The following is a 16,514-nucleotide window of genomic DNA, read 5'->3' on the forward strand; positions in this document are numbered from 1 at the left end:
CCTTCATTTACACAGATCCAGAATTCTCAAGCCTCAGCAAAGCCCTATCAAACTGAAGAGTGAAGAGCACGAATTTTAAAGAGGATGAAGAGATCTCGGCAAGCTATTCAACATAAAGAGAAAGAGTTCGAGAGATCTGCATTAGTTCATCCATTTCCTTAAGATCGTACCTAGCTACGATTCTCAAGAAGAGTGATTATCTCGCTTCGCCGAGAAAGTTACTTTAGTTTTTTGTCTCATTCGTAAGGCAACAAAACCTTTATATTGGATCTGATCAGTCGATGGTCCACAGATAAACCCCGGCATAAGCCAAGACCCCACGCAAGCAGCGGGTGATAAACGTCTGTTGTGTGTGTTTTTAGAAAGTTATAATTTTTATTTTTATTTGTTGAGATCATTGTAATGATTGAAGTTGTTATGAGTCCGTTAATGAAAGAACCAACTTTTCACCAAAACACGCTGGCGACCACAGTGGGAGCCAACAACCTCGCTGACGAGGCTGTCGTGTCACAGTCGCTGATCAAGATCCATGTGGATGAAGATGTCGAGTATGAATTCGACCAATAGAAATTTGAGAAGTACGTCTCCTCCTCCTCCTCTAAATCTTCCTCTCCCTACAAGCGCAGGAGGACCACTTCCCTGAAGAAGGTTCGTTGGTCTTCAGATCCGAAGACCCAATGTGATAATCTTCACACGAATGCTGCAAAAGCTTCCTCTCCAGCCTCCAGGAAAGTCAAATCTGACGTTCGTAACAACTCCTCAAAGGTCAAGGAGTTGCCCGTCGAGGGCGCACCAGTGTTGACGAAGAGGGCTCGCTAGAGGCGTCGCCAACGTTTTGCCCGCCAATTCACTAAAGCTTTGGAGCAGATGGATAGAATCCGCTACCAAGCGGATTTAAAGTTTAGAAAGCGCCTAGTGGCTAAGCCGTCACCACAACAAGCACCGAGATACTCCTCCCAACTGCCAACTAACAAATGGGTTCATGTCAAATGAACCCGTTCTACTCTCGAGAAGTGCATCCAGAAGCGCCGTACACTTCTTGCGCATGCCCGGATCCTTGTGCGAAAAAAGCACAAGAGTTACAAAAAGAAGAGGTAGTCAAAGAGCCACCAAGATCTAAGCAGGCTTGGGTGCTGAAGGCCAAAACAGCACCTACAACTACACCGAAAACAACTAAGGCGCCTCTACCTGACAAGAGACACCAATCATATCTCTCACTCAATTCCAGGTCCAATGTTGCTTCCCAGCCTTCGTTAATTTCAGCTCCTGCTCCTCTTGCTCCCGCACCTCCGGTGAAGCCCTACGACAGCGTAGATCACTCCCAGTTTAGAATTCCATTAAAGGATCGCCTTGGTCCTCTACCCGAAGATTGAGGCAAAGCTCCTATTAAGGAATGCTTGAGTCCGCTGAATGATTCTCGAGCAACCATCCAGACTGGGGGTTGTAAGCACCCTTCCAACAAACTGATTCTCGTAATCACTCGCTTGGGGGTGCGTGTGGAAAACCAGGAGCCCGTTAAGGTTCCACCTTCACGAAGGTGTAATTCCAAAAGTGTGACTTTTGCAAACGCCAACAAGGCGTTACATATTCAGAAGAAAACGTGTTCGTCTAATGACAACATTATACCTGAATGCTCAAACCAACAGCAAATAGGTCGCTCTGGCCATAATACCGACGGGTTATACTATCAGGCTGGGGATACGAACAAATCTCAAAAGAGAAGTATCTCAGAATCAGACTCTTACCGTCCTTGTGAGAGCCTTATCAGGGCAGTATTATCAGAATGTAGCTGCCCTAAGACCGTTCTACAGAGGATCTCGGTATTCCAAAGGCTTCTCTCTGAAGTGTCGAAACCCAAGTCAAGGTGTTTCTGTAAAAAAAAATTCAACCGATCAAGAGGACGAATTCCCTGAAGTCACTATCAACATGGTTGATAAAGAAAAGTCATCAATTGCCTCAAACAGCTCTAATCCTGACTTTTTTCCGGAAAAAAAAATCAATTCAGGAATAGCCTAACGAATGTCTTGGCTCTAGCTAGAAGCCGTCAGACATGGGGATTACCCAAGGATGCATGAAGGACTATCTTCGGAAGACGATCAGATACTTGTTCTGCAAGCGCCTCCGACGATACAATGTCTAGCACGGGGCGAGCTCGAGAAGTATTCATGATCACTACCGAACAAGTGGCTCAACTTCTTCAAGAAGCCTTGGCCAAACAAAAAGAAGATTTTAAAATTGAAATGGAGATGGTCGTACAACGGGTCAAGGATTTACATGCTCAACAACTTCAGGAGTTGTCAAATCAGCACGGTGAATCTAGTCGTCGCCACACTACCAATTAAGTAGATAGCGACTTAGAGGTAGAGCAGACTATCAATGTTGATGCTCCTCCCAATGACAAAGATGCTAGGGGTGGCCCCCCACAATAATACTAACATTAGGGGTAGCCCCATCATTAATGACAATACTGAGGGTGATCCCATCGTTCGTCCTCAAAATCACCCGAAGAAAGATACATGCAACGACGAGATGATGAAAGAGCTAGAGAATTAAGCTCAATGCCTTAATGTCCTCTCAAGAAGTGAGGCAAACGAGCATTCCATGCCCGTATCCAAGAGAGTGGGATTCAATCCTGTTCCCGACAAAGTACAATCTAATTAACTTTACGTCATTTGATAAAAAAGGTTCACCCACTCAGCACCTAATTTATTTTAGGTCCCACTTAGGAGTGATCTCCGGGAATGAACCCCTGATAATTCGGTTGTTTGTGGGCACCCTTCATGAGGCGGCCTTCGATTGGTATCGATGTCTCAAACCGAGGAGCATCAATTACTGGGACGACATGGAAAGCTCGTTCCTCAATAACTTCTTCGAGGATGACACCAAAGTGTCGATCGGAGCTCTTTTGGATAAGAAGCGGGAAGATGGAGAGTCAGTTGACATCTTCATCAAACGCTTCTGAAATAAGGAGATGAACTGCCGAGATCCGGTCATAGAGGAGTTTATACTCTAGACCTACTATCATAATCTCTCCCTCGATGTCCTTGAAGTCATGGGGGTCGTCCTCTTAACTACCTGGAAGGAATTAAAACTGCGTGGATTACAGGTCGAGCGCTTCCTCGGAAGGAAAAAGGCTGAGACAAGCTAACTGACAATGTCTATGGTTGTTGTTGATGTTAATCAGATGTCCTAACAGTAACCTTAGAAACAACAAAAAAAAATATGGATTCAAAACTCCAAAAAGAGTACTCCTTCCAGGATGAGGAAGTTCCAGCTTTCTTGAAATACCTCCTCGCCAACGTCGAACTACTGCCTATTAAATATCAGGAGGGAGCTAAGAGGATTACACATCCAAACTATTGTACATACCACAGGAAGGTTCTTTATCCCACCAAGGTTTGCTTTGGCCTTAAAAACAAAATCCAAGCCTTAATTGACTCTAGCGTCATAACAGCAAAACAAGCCAAATGAGAGCGGTATAGACTCCAAAGAGTATATAAGTATAAACTGCTTCTCCATCTACTCCAACAAGGTATACGAGTATAAGTTGTTTCCCAAACCTCCAATTGGTACACAAGGCTAAACTGTTTCCCAAACCTCTAACTGGTAAACGAGGCTAAACCATTCCCTATCTTTGATGGGAAGTTCTTTGAGAATACTATACATAGTATTCTTAAGGATAACCCAAAACCAATAAATTCTTAATCATGATAAAATATGATTAAGAACCTCCCACTCTAGCTATTTAATCATTTCCAAGATGATTAAAAACCTCCCACTATAACTTCTCAATGACTCTTTCATCGAGATGAGATTCAATGACTTCATTCGATCAATCTTCCCTCACGAAACCCCCACGGTCTAATTGTGGAGTGTTTAATTCCTCACTGATCAAATCAGTTGATGGTGGGCCAACTAAAAATTATTTCTAGTTTGATCCACTCAAACTCCCATTGTGTTTGTGCACTTAATACTTCCATTGTTAGAATCCAAACATAGTATTGGAAGTTTCAAACCTCCTTGTGTTAAAGTCCTTGCAATTTGACACCAGACACTCTTACTGTATTGACACAGTGATTTGCGCAAATCGACACTCCTACTATTATTTGTACCACCTCACTCACATCTTGGTCAAACATTTAAACAGTTAGGATCACAATCAAAATCCCCTCTCAATTCCTTCCATGAACGAGAGGTCCACAAATTGAATGATCAAACATTTAAACAATTAGGATCGTTCCAATCCCATCTTGGTCAAACCTTTAAACAGTTAAGACCACAACCAAAATCCTCTCTCAATTCCCTCCATGAATGAGTGGTCCACAATTGAATAATCAAACATTTAAACAGCTAGGGTCATTCTAATCTCCCTTCAGTCAAACCTTTAAGCAGTTAGGGCCAAAGTTAAAATCCTCTCTCGAATCCTTCCATGAACGAGAGGTCCACGAATTGAACGATCAAACCTTTAAATAGTTAGGATCATCTTAAAATCCATATTGGTCAAACCTTTAAATAGTTAGGACCAAAACCAGAGTTTTCTTTCGATAACCGAAAGACTTCCATCCCCATCGAGCGATCAAACATTTAAACAGTTAGGATCATCTCAATCTCCTTTCTGGTCAAACCTTTAAACAGTTAGGACCAAGGTCAGAATTTCATCTCGATAAACGATAAATCCCCCTTTAGATCTGATAATCAAACTTTTAAATAGTTAGAGTTATCTAAATCTTTTTGATTCTCAGAGTGGAGATCCCACTTTGAGTTTCTCTTTCAGCAGGAGATAGAATATAAAACTCTTCCTCTCCGGCACCGGGTTAGTCTTTGCCGTAAGAGAAGACACCATTTTCTAGCATTAAAATCTATGCTTTTCATGCATATGGGACTTTATCTCAATCTCTAAATAGAGATAAGTCTACATCTAACATATGCTGCCGGTTAGTCTTTTGTCGTAAAAAAGATACCAGAATCCATGTCTGGGGGATTTTATCTCAATCCCTAAATAGAGATAAGTCTACGCCTAACACACATTGTCAGTTAGTCTTTTTCGTGAAAAAGACACTAGAATCTATGTATGAGAGAATTTATCTCGAGCCCTAATCAGAGATAAGTCTACGCCTATCACGTGTTGCTGGTTAGTCGTTTCTCGTAAAAATGACAAAGTCTATGTATTCAAAATCATAGCACCAAGTCTAAGAGAGTTTATTCTCTTAGCACAATATTGCATGTGAAACGGGTTTAATAATTCACATGCTAGCCTGATTCAAACGGTAATAGGTAAAGGCAAGTCAAATCCGTTGATGGCTGAGGGTTTGCCAAAAATCCTTTGAGCATCCCGTGAGGGATGATTAAGTCTATGTATTCAATATCATAGTACCAAGTCTAAGAGAGTTTATTCTCTTAGCACAACGTTATATACGGAACAGACTTAAACAATTTGCATGTTTGCCCAATTCAAACGATAACCAGTAAAGGCACGTCAAACCTGCTGATGGCTGAGGATTTGCTAAAAATTCTATAAGTGCGATAGTCACTGACGCACCAGCTTCATCAGTTGGTTCGTAACTTGAACACACAAGACAACATCAATATCGTGTGAAGAACCCCCAGCGGTTATAGTCATATCAGCTCCAATAGCTGGTCTTACAACCAAAACTCCCATGTGGTTAAGCAAATAACTAGCGGGACGTCAGGAGAAGATCCGTACATGTCGATAAACCAACATCAATGGTTAGTCTCGTAGCCTCCACACTTGGACATGCCACACCCTAATGCCGATCAACATGTTGCAGATGAAAGTTAACGTCGGTCAACGTGTAGCCGTGGGTTAATGTCGTTCAACGCGTTACGATGAAGGTCAATGCGTTAATTTTTTTTGCCAAAACAAGGCTCAGATCAATCCCAGGTTAAAGAATAATCCCAGGGAGTTCGATCGTGATTCAGATGTGAATCCCCAACAAAGATAATCAGTTCAACATTGAATTAATGACATGAGTTAAAATCAGAAATCAATACATCAGTTTAAGTTCGAGAATTCAACAATGGTCAGACGATAAACGCAGCACCGGAGGAATTTCAGCTATTCGATAAAATACTGAATAGACTGAGAACAGAAGAAATCAAGAACTAAAATTAGTTACAGGCCCTTTGATGCCAATTAAAGGTTAAGGCCTATCATATCTAAAGTATTCTAGCCTCATCTATAAAAGAATGCGACTGAAATACTTTGGAGGGGGTATCTGTAGGCATCAAAAATTACCTATAGGTTACCTTATGTAACTCGAGGTGAAGAGAAGACGATGAATATCATTATCTAAGTTAAGGAATATTATCTGACATCAACAAATATATGAAGCAAGTTGACCAGGTGTACAAGTCAACGAGACAGTCAAATGATGATGAAACAACTTGACCGGGAGTAACGTTTTGACCGCAAAGGATGAAGCGTCACTTGTGTTTTGCTCATCCCATGGGTGTCTTGTTAATAGAAGATTGTAGATCTCTTCTCAAGCTTTCTAATGCACCTTGGATCACTTCATTCTGAGATCATACGAGAAAGTTAGAGTCAAAACAAGGCAAGTGTCTCAGTCAGGGCCAAGACTATCTCGACCAGGATTAAGAATGTCTCGGCCCTGGTCGAGACTATCTTGTTTTGAATATGAAGAATCTTAAAAGATGAAAGTTGTATATCTCTCCTCCAGCTTTCCAACTCATCTTGAATAACTTCATTCTAACATCGTACGAGAAAGTTAGAGTTAAAATAAGGCGAGTGTCTCAGCCAGGGCTGAGACTGTCTCGGCCAGGGCCAAGACTGTCTCGGCCCTGGTCGAGACTATCTCGCTTTGAATTTGAAGAATCTCTAAAGATGAAAGTTGTAGATCTCTCCTCTAGCTTTCCAACGTATCTTGAATCGTGTCATTTTGAGATTGGACCGAGGAATTATAATGAAAAAATTCAAAAGGGGGAAAATAACGTCTTGCTCTGTCTCGGGTAAGCCGAGACTATCCAGACCTGAGCCAGACTGTCCAGGCCTGGCGCGAACTGATACAGGTGTATCTTTTCTTTGGAACTTAGCGATTCTCATGAGAGCTTGAGGATAGGTGATTCTCATGATAACATGAGAATAGAGGTGTCAAACAGTACAAGGGAACGCAGGAGGAAGCGTGAAACGAGACGACGAGCAGAAGAATCGAAGTATCCAGTTTTCAGCTTGTGAATCGACTCATAACAGTTATGAGTCGACTCATCAGGTTGAGTCGACTCATGACTGTCATGAGTCGACTCATCACTGGTTTTTGTGTTTTGTCTAGTTTCGGACGAGTCGACTCATCTCAGTCATGAGTCGACTCATCGATGGTTTCCTGGTTCGTTTGGGTTTTTGTTCACACGAATTCCTGTTGGTTTTAGGTCTGGTTATTTACCAAATTACCATCCATGTTTGTACATCTATATAAAGGATTGTTTTAGGGTTTCTAAACAATCAGATAGATTCAGAGAGGTAATTAAGAGAGATTCTAATCATTGTATTAGGGTTTAGTGAGAATTAAGAGTTTGTTCTCGATTCTAGTGAGATTGTGAAAGAGGGATTGTAATCTTTTCGTACTCATAATCTAGAGAATATATTTTCCTTCGTCATATACTAAATTGTGCTTGTGTTTCTGTCATCCTCTTCTCAACCCACCTTTGATAATTCCGTGATCAAAGGTGCTCGCACGGTAACTCGTATCAAGTTGGTATCAGAGCATCAGATCCGGTGAAGGGCATCTTGTGTATGGTCCTTACTCGATCCCAATACAAGAAGCTTGGCGAGATCCTTATTTCATTGGAAGGAATCCAGGTTTTAAGGAAGAAGAAGATGGCTGAAGGAGACAATTCAGCGAGGATTGATGCATTGGAGAAGCAGATCGAGACGATAGGTTCGACTCTCACACAACTCGTCAGTCTTATGCATGGAGGTGGCAAATAAGGTGAATCTTCTTCGAAGAAAATTGTTGAGTCCGATGTGGAGAGAGTAGATTCAGATTTCGACGAGGAAGAGGAGACCGTTAAAACTGCATTGCATCAAGGGGGTAAGAATTCTTATCATAACCTGAAGATTGACTTCAAGGTGAAGATTCCTGTTTATGATGGGAGTGTTGACGTCGAGAGGCTTGGTAACTGGATCGAGCGGATGGAGACATATTTTACTCTTTATGGCTATTCGTCGAAAGAGAAGATTGTGTTCGCGACTTTGAAGCTTTCAGGGCACGCGTTGACGTGGTGGAAATCCTACTGCAAGCAGGAGAAGAAGGCGGTGTCGTGGAATAAGTTCAAGGAGTTACTGAGGAAGTAGTTCTACCCGGTAGGATTCCTTGAAGAGTGTTGGTACAAGTGGTACGGCTTGCGCCAAAGGGTCAATCAAACCGTTCAAGAATACACTACGGAGTTCCAGTAGCAAGCGATGGTCCTCAATATTGCGACAGAGGAATATTCTGTGTTTATGAAGTATATGGCAGGATTGAGCGATTACATCCGAAAGGAGATGAAGCTATTCACGGTGGAATCAATTGCAGAGGCGAGCGTGAAGGCTATTGCCCTCGAGGGCAAGCAAAAGAAGGGCAATGAGGCTAAGGGAGACTCCAAATAGACGGGAGGTGAGTCTAGTAGAACCCAATCTAAGGAGGAGAAGAAGAAGGGTGGTCCAGGAAAAACAGGGCTGATTTGTAGTCACTGCGAGAAGACAGGGCACACAGCTGATCGGTGCTGGGAGAAGTATCCCCATCTCAAGCCAAGAGGGTTGAAGAAGAAGGAGGAGAAAAAGGCATACATAATAGCTCAAGGTCCGAAAGAAGTCCCGGGGATGGCAGAGCCCAACAACAGTCTCAGCCTTATGACGGGGAAGCAGACCACGGAAGAGGACAACGACCCGAGAGAGCAACTCTTTGTTCTTAAGTTGCAAGTGAAGACCAGTTTGGTTGATGCCTCTTTGTTCTTAAGTTGCAAGTGAAGACCAGTTTGGTTGATGCCATTGTTGATTCGGGTAGCGAGAAGAATTTGATATCCGAGGCATTGGTGCAGAAGCTAGGTCTGACGACGGTCAAGCATCTGAAGCCCTATCCATTGGGGTGGATTCAGAAGGAGGAGAAACTGAGTGTAGTTGATCAATGCACTGTTAGATTTACGCTCCACAAGTCGTATATTGACGAGGTTACGTGCGACGTCATTCCATTGGATGTTTGTTAGATTATACTGGGCAATCCGTACTTATAGAATAGATATGCGATCTACGAGAGGCGGGCTCAGAAGTACACCTTCACTAAGGATGGTGAAATGTTCATACTTCGTTCGGCATCTCTTCTGAAGGAGACAAGCTTGGGAATGGTGACGTGAGCGAAGAGATTAGTGAATGCTAGCAAGAAGTTTGTCTCGTTGTGCATTAGACTTCCAGAAAAGCCATCGACAAAAGATTGCAACTTAGAGCGAACGGTGACTATGACGAGACACAGGATGAATGAGTTGTTTCCGATCGGACATTGAGACTGGATTCCTAGCAAGGCCAGGTGGTGCAGAAAAGATGAAGGAGCTCGAGAGTTTCCTTAGCAAAAGTTCTAACTTGAACATGACTTCAAGTTCTTAAAGGGGGGACCTATGATACGGGTGTATCTTCTCTTCGGAACTTAGCAATCCTCATGGGAGCTTGAGGATAGGTGATTCTCATGATAACATGAGAATAGAGGTGTCAAACAGTACAAGGGAATGTAGGAGGAAGCGTGGAACGAGACGACGAGCAGAAGAATCAAAGTATCCAGTTTTCAGCCTGTGAGTCGACTCATAACAGTTATGAGTCGACTCATCAGGTTGAGTCGACTCATGACTGTTATGAGTCGACTCATCGCTGGTTTTTGTGTTTTGTCTAGTTTTGGACGAGTCGACTCATCTCAGTCATGAGTCGACTCATCGATGGTTTCCTGGTTCGTTTGGGTTTCTGTTCACATGAATTTCTATTGGTTTTGGGTCTGGTTATTTACCGAATTGCTATCCACATTTGTACATCTATATAAAGGATTGTTTTAGGGTTTCTAAACAATCAGATAGATTCAGAGAGGTAATTAAGAGAGATTCTAATCATTGTATTAGGGTTTAGTGAGAATTGAGAGTTTGTTCTCGATTCTAGTGAGATTGTGAGAGAGGGATTATAATCTTTTCATACTCATAATCTAGAAAAGGTATTTCCCTTCGCCATATACTGAATTGTGCTTGTGTTTCTGTCATCCTCTTCTCAACCCACCTTTGATAATTCCGTGATTAAAGGTGCTCACACGGTAACTCGTATCACGAACTATCCCGACCTGGCCCAGATAAAAGTGCTCTGATACCAATTGAAAGCACTCTAATGCCACTAGGAAAGAACCCCAGAGGGGGGTGAATAGGGTTTATACTAATCTAATCTGATTTATGCCAATTAAAAACTTATTAACAAATATATCCTAACAAATGAGATACGAACAATATATGTGCAAAGATATACAAGTATCACTAGGGTAAACAATCTAAACTAGATACTGGGTAATATAAACAACAACCAATATACAAAGGCGATACAAGATATGAACATAAGAATAAGTGCGCTAATACAATCACAAACAAACGATATGTTCACGGAGTTCGGTCCCCATGACCTACGTCTCTGCTTCTCACCTTGAGGAAATCTCCACTATCACACCTAGTTTCTACGCTTACCTAAAAAACGTTTACACCTCATAATGTCGGTTTTCAATGCTCACCGATCAACGTTCACAATCACTCACAATGTAACTACACTAACTATCACCTCAAGTGTTAGTCTCTAGCCCGTGTTTCCCTCAAGTGTTAGGAATTACAACCTCTCTAGGCATTATCACCTACCTCACTCCTCTTGGGATGACCCCGTCTCTCACCACACACTTCTCTTGGTGTACTAGTGTAATACAAAGTGATTCCTCACAATTAAGCTCTACAACAAATAATTGTTCTCTAAACAAGGATGAGAACTCTATGAAGCTCACTCTTAATGTCACAAACCCACAACCTCAAATTATACTATGAATGTAAATACAATAAGCTCAATAGATTGTATGTGAACAAAGAGTATGAATAAAACAATTAAACTCAATATTGAAATTTAGCTTATGGAAATTAGAATCAAAATAATAAATAGCTAGAATTGAGTTTAAGAAAACTTCTCTATAGATAACAAGAGAGAAGGAGAAGAGTGAATGCTCAAACACCAAAGGATGATCTCCACCTATAGATAACAAGAGAGAAGGAGAAGAGTGAATGCTCAAACACCAAAGGATGATCTCCACTTGCTCTTATAAAATTCTCTTCAAAAATCGAAACTAGAAAAATGCTTAAAAGCTTTTTAAACAAACTTAAACCAAACTTTAAACCCTTATTAAACTTTCTTAAAACATTCTCTTCGGTAGTTTTTGGTCTGAGGTATGAGGGGTATTTATAGAGACCCCAAAACATAAGAAAAACAAAGCAAAAAGACCAAAAATCCAAAACTGGAACAGGTTGGAAAAAACTAGCCCTTACAGCATCAGTCGACTGACGGCTTTCATCAGTCGACTGATGAGCTGACCGTTAGAGTCATTTTCCAGCTTATCAGTCGACTGACGACCTTATCAGTCGATTGATGACCTTATCAGTCGACTAGTCAGTCGACTAGTCAGTCGACTAAAATAAAACATAAACTTTTTGTTATTCTAGAGGCGATTTCTTCAGTCGACTGAACACATTCATCAGTCGACTGATAACACTGGATCAGCCTGATTGAAACAGAAAATCTGAGTTTTAAATTACCTTTAAAAATAGCAAACAAATTCCAAAAATTATGAAACTTTGAGAAGTGATTGTAAACATGATAATATACATATTACAAAAACTGATTTTCAAAAAACGTCTCCCATTTGTAAAATATCATCATTTTACAAATATGTCCAAAACATAAGATACTTGAATTTTGATGTTTTGACATAAACCAAGTTTTGAAACTTTGTAAAATAAATTTATAGACTTGATAAAAAGTATAAACTGTAGTTGTTAAATCTATAAACCATATAAACAAAAAACACAATATTTTTCAAATACAATAGAATATGAAACATATAAAAGTGTATATGAAGATATATATTGTTTCATATCTATATAGCTAAACCAAAACATATATGTATATATGTAACTATATCTATACAAAACCAAAACGTGTGTGTGTGTGTGTGTGTGTGTGTAACCAATAAAATGTGTGTGTATATGATTGAGCTTAAAGTATTTAACACACATAATATAAAACCTAAACTATATATACCCAAGCTTGTGATATTCAACGAAGCTCTATCTTGGTAAACTTGCGGATGAAGCTTGAACTTGGATCTTCAACTTGAATTATATTGCTTCACTCTATTATTTTGCCAACCTCAATTGGATATTATCGTGATGGCGCAATTCCATCCAACCTCTAACATATTGTTTGCCTAGAATAGATACAAAACACAAATACTAAATAAAAAATATTAGATAAAATTGTTTGTAAATCATCATCAAAACAAAAGAACCCAACACCGGACTGTCCCGACCTGGCTCGGACTGTCCCGACCTAGCCTGGACTATCCTGACCTGTCCAGGACTAAGCCCCAAAAATACTGTTTTATACCATTTTCTTGCTGTTAACTACCCTGATTCTGATCCAGAGCCTCCCCAACTGATTTGAGGTTATCTATAAATATGGTTAAGTGATTACAACCGAGGATAAGATCAACTCATTCGTTCTTATCCGAAAACAGGGCTTCTGAAGTTATAAATACAGCCCTAGGGCCTTCATTTACACAGATCCAGAATTCTCAAGCCACGGGGAAGCCCTTTCGAACTGAAGAATGAGGAGCATGAATTTTAGAGAGGAGGAAGAGATCTCGGTGAGCTATTCAGCATAAAGAGGAAGAGTTCGAGAGATCTGCATCAGTTCATCCATTTCCTTAATATCGTACCTAGCTGCGATTCTCGAGAAGAGTGATTATCTCACTTCGCCGAGATAGTTACTTTAGTTTCTTGTCTCCTTCGTGAGGCAATGAAACCTTTATGTTGGATCTGATCAGTCGGTGGTCCACGGATAAACTCCAGTACAGGCTAAGACCCCACGCAAGCAGCGGGTGATAAACGTTCGTTGTGTGTGTTTTTAGAAATTTATAATTTTTATTTTTATTTGTTAAGATCATTGTAACGATTGAAGTTGTGATGAGTCTATTAATAAAAGAACCAACTTTCCACTGAAACAATGGGTTCGAAACTTACCCACCACCATCTCCAATTGCGCCAGCGTGTCATCAGTTCTTAGTTGGTGAGACCCCCTAGCAGCATCTCTTCCCTTTGAGATTGCACGACGAGGAGCCATCAAAGATTGATCTTGAGATTCTTTGGTGGGTTCTGGAGAAAATCAAGGTTTTCAAAAAGTTAGAGTTTTGAAAATCAAAGTGAAGAAGAAAGGAGGCAAATTAACATCACTATTTATAGACTAACCTTGAACTTTGCCGAAGATTTGGACCTTGAGCTTCATCGTAAATCTCGCCCCGAACTTCGCTAAAGATTCTTGCCTTGAACTTCATCAAGAATCTTGCTCTGAACCTTTGCTACAATTACAGGTAGAAAATTTGAGGTCCAAATTTTAAATCCTCATGGTGAGCCCGCATAACAGAATTGCTGAGGCCCGCCAAACAGACTTATCGAGCTTTGCCCAGCCGATTTTTTTTTCAAATTAAAGGGAATGAACTCACCCCATTCAGTTGGGCACTAAGGTGAACTTTGCTAGAATGATATGGCAAGTTTCATTAAGTCTCCAAATTGAGAAAATTCTAACTCAATTTGTTTAAGACCTTACCTAGCGAACTTCAGTTCGATTCTCCTCAATATAAGGAAGCCTGAGCTTCACTTCCAACACAACAACTCCATGCAGAGTTTAAATCTATCGTAAAAGTAAATTTCATATAAATCTAGCACACAAAGATGGACAATTTCAAAAAAAATTATTTTTATTTATCGAAGGCCCTACCACATAAATGCAATATTTAGACTATCTAGTTACAAGGATGACGAGTATTTGTTACTATCTGCTACTACACTTTACGCATAATTATGGATAATATGATGGCTAAGGAATATAAGTGAGTTGCACCAAGCTATAGCCATTGTTCCTCTAATCTCCAAAACTTGGGGAGCTAAACTTTTCCCCATGCAGAAAAAATATCTCTTACTTACTCATCCCTAGGCCCTATCCCAGAGGATGAGAAAGAGTTGCTAAACAAGAGGTGCCAATGTTGCTGCAAACTAGAACATGTCAAGAGAAAGAAGCACTTCTTATAGCCAAAATTAGGTTTACATCTGTTAAATCTAATCACTATCAGAGTCCTTGCTAGTGAAGCACCAAGGATCTTTTTTCAACCGTCACCTCAGTCATCGAATGATTTTATTACACAGAGCATGGCACTCAAAGCTCCAAACATATCCATCGCGATTCAACTCACCCTAAGCTCTTGGCTAATTCTTGATGATCTACTCAAGCTTACCCTTCTCGGTCGATAGCAAGTCCACCGATGGGCGGAGTATGCAGAGTTCATCTGCTTGTTTGCCCCCTACTTGGGCAAGCTCCAGTTGGAGATATTTTGTTTTAGCTCCTCTATTGTGGAGCATCTCTGATCTAAGCGATGGAGACTTAGACATGGAGGAGATGAAGATGAAAATGAAGAATTTGGAAGGGAAATAGCACTAATTGTAGCCTTCTCCAAATTTAGACTTCTAAGAAAATCACATCTTTTAAGATTTAATTAGACCGAACGAAGAGGCTAAATCACAGCCTAAAACTCACTCAAATCTATAGCAGAACTCATGAATCTTCAGTCAAGAGATCTCAGCTGCAGATCACGGTGCGAATCCAAAGGCGTAATCCCAACGATTGTCGCTAGTTACTAAACATCAATAATTGACGAACTTCACCCACACAACCCAGAGTAAGACGAATCTCGCCAAAACTTAGAGTCAGCTGAACTTCGTTGATTTCTCAACTTCACTCCAACAATAGGGCGAGCAAGCTTCATTCCAAACATAGAATAGGACAAGTACAAGCAACATTGGGCCTTCAACACAAGTCTACAGTAAATGAAGCCACGTTCAACAGTACACCTCATGTGACTAAGTAGATTGAAGATAATTTTTAACCCAAATGAGACAACTCAAGCTACATTCAACAGTACACCTCTAGCTATTACTCAAAATATTTTAATCCCTAATACAAGTTAAAATGCATCATCGAGTCAGCTAAGTTGTGAGCTAAATTTGAACTCACTGGCAAAATTCGCCAACCAATTGATCGACTTTGCCAGCGAAGTACGCTAACCAATAAATTAGCAAACTTCACTCACAGCAACCCACGTGGGCTACGTCATCCATGATTCAGAAGATGGCTCACCCACATCCGCATGAGCTTCATCCAAACGCCTTCAGCAAAGTTTGCTAACCAATTAATTAGCAAACTTTGTCAATCAGGTATTTGAGAGCTATTCTTAAGGGGATAATTGGTCCCCTACTATCTCCTATCTTGATGACCACTTAATCCATAATTAAAGTTTATTAACTCTCTCTTTTAGCATATAAAAGGAGGAGAAGATTGTTCATTTTGACATCATTAACATGCATACATAGAGAGAAAAAAATTGAACACCCCATACACGTGTGTTTCTCTTCTATTTCGATTCTAAGAGAAGACTGAGTTATCTTCCAAGCAACCAAATCGGGGACCAACAGCAAGAGACCTATCGTCATAGTCAGATCGTCAACAGAGTACAAGATCGACTCTCCATCGGCACACAGAAAAGAACCCCATGAAATATAAATTTGTCGTTAGTTTTCGATTGTATTCTTTTTATTGTAATCTAAGCTAATTACGATATAAAAGACCCGAAACATCCGCAATGTAGTTCTCACTTTTCTCGGCCGTTTGGACCAACAGTGCATCACTGTAAAGGCCCAGCGGTAGCACTCATCTCCGCGATGCACTCATCTCCGCAATGCATAATTCCAACTCGTGCAGTAGTTCGTTGGGGCCAATAATGAGAACTCCACTTGGTCATGGGAGAAGCAAGTGCCTACTTTGTGAGGGAATTAGTCCATTGATCATGTTAAATGATTGAACTGCCCTTGGTGGCCCCCTTCACTGTATCAGGTAGATCTTGTTTGCATTTTTTACCACCTCCATACATATATATTAGTAAAAGTAAACTTCTTAGATTCTAGTCCATCTACGTATTCAACATGCCTACAAATTTAAGGTTAGATCTTTGGATCATGAAAATCGGTTTAGATCCACTAATTTGAAGGCCAAATAGTTTGCCCTCTTGTCTACATGTTACATTGATATTTAGATAGGGATGCAAAAAAATCCTGTATTCAAGATGTATCCGAATCTGTATCCATTAAGATACAAACATAGTAATTAAATATCTATATCTGAT

Source organism: Asparagus officinalis, chromosome 6, assembly GCF_001876935.1.
Source record: "Asparagus officinalis chromosome 6, Aspof.V1, whole genome shotgun sequence".
Taxonomy (NCBI): Eukaryota; Viridiplantae; Streptophyta; class Magnoliopsida; order Asparagales; family Asparagaceae; genus Asparagus; species Asparagus officinalis.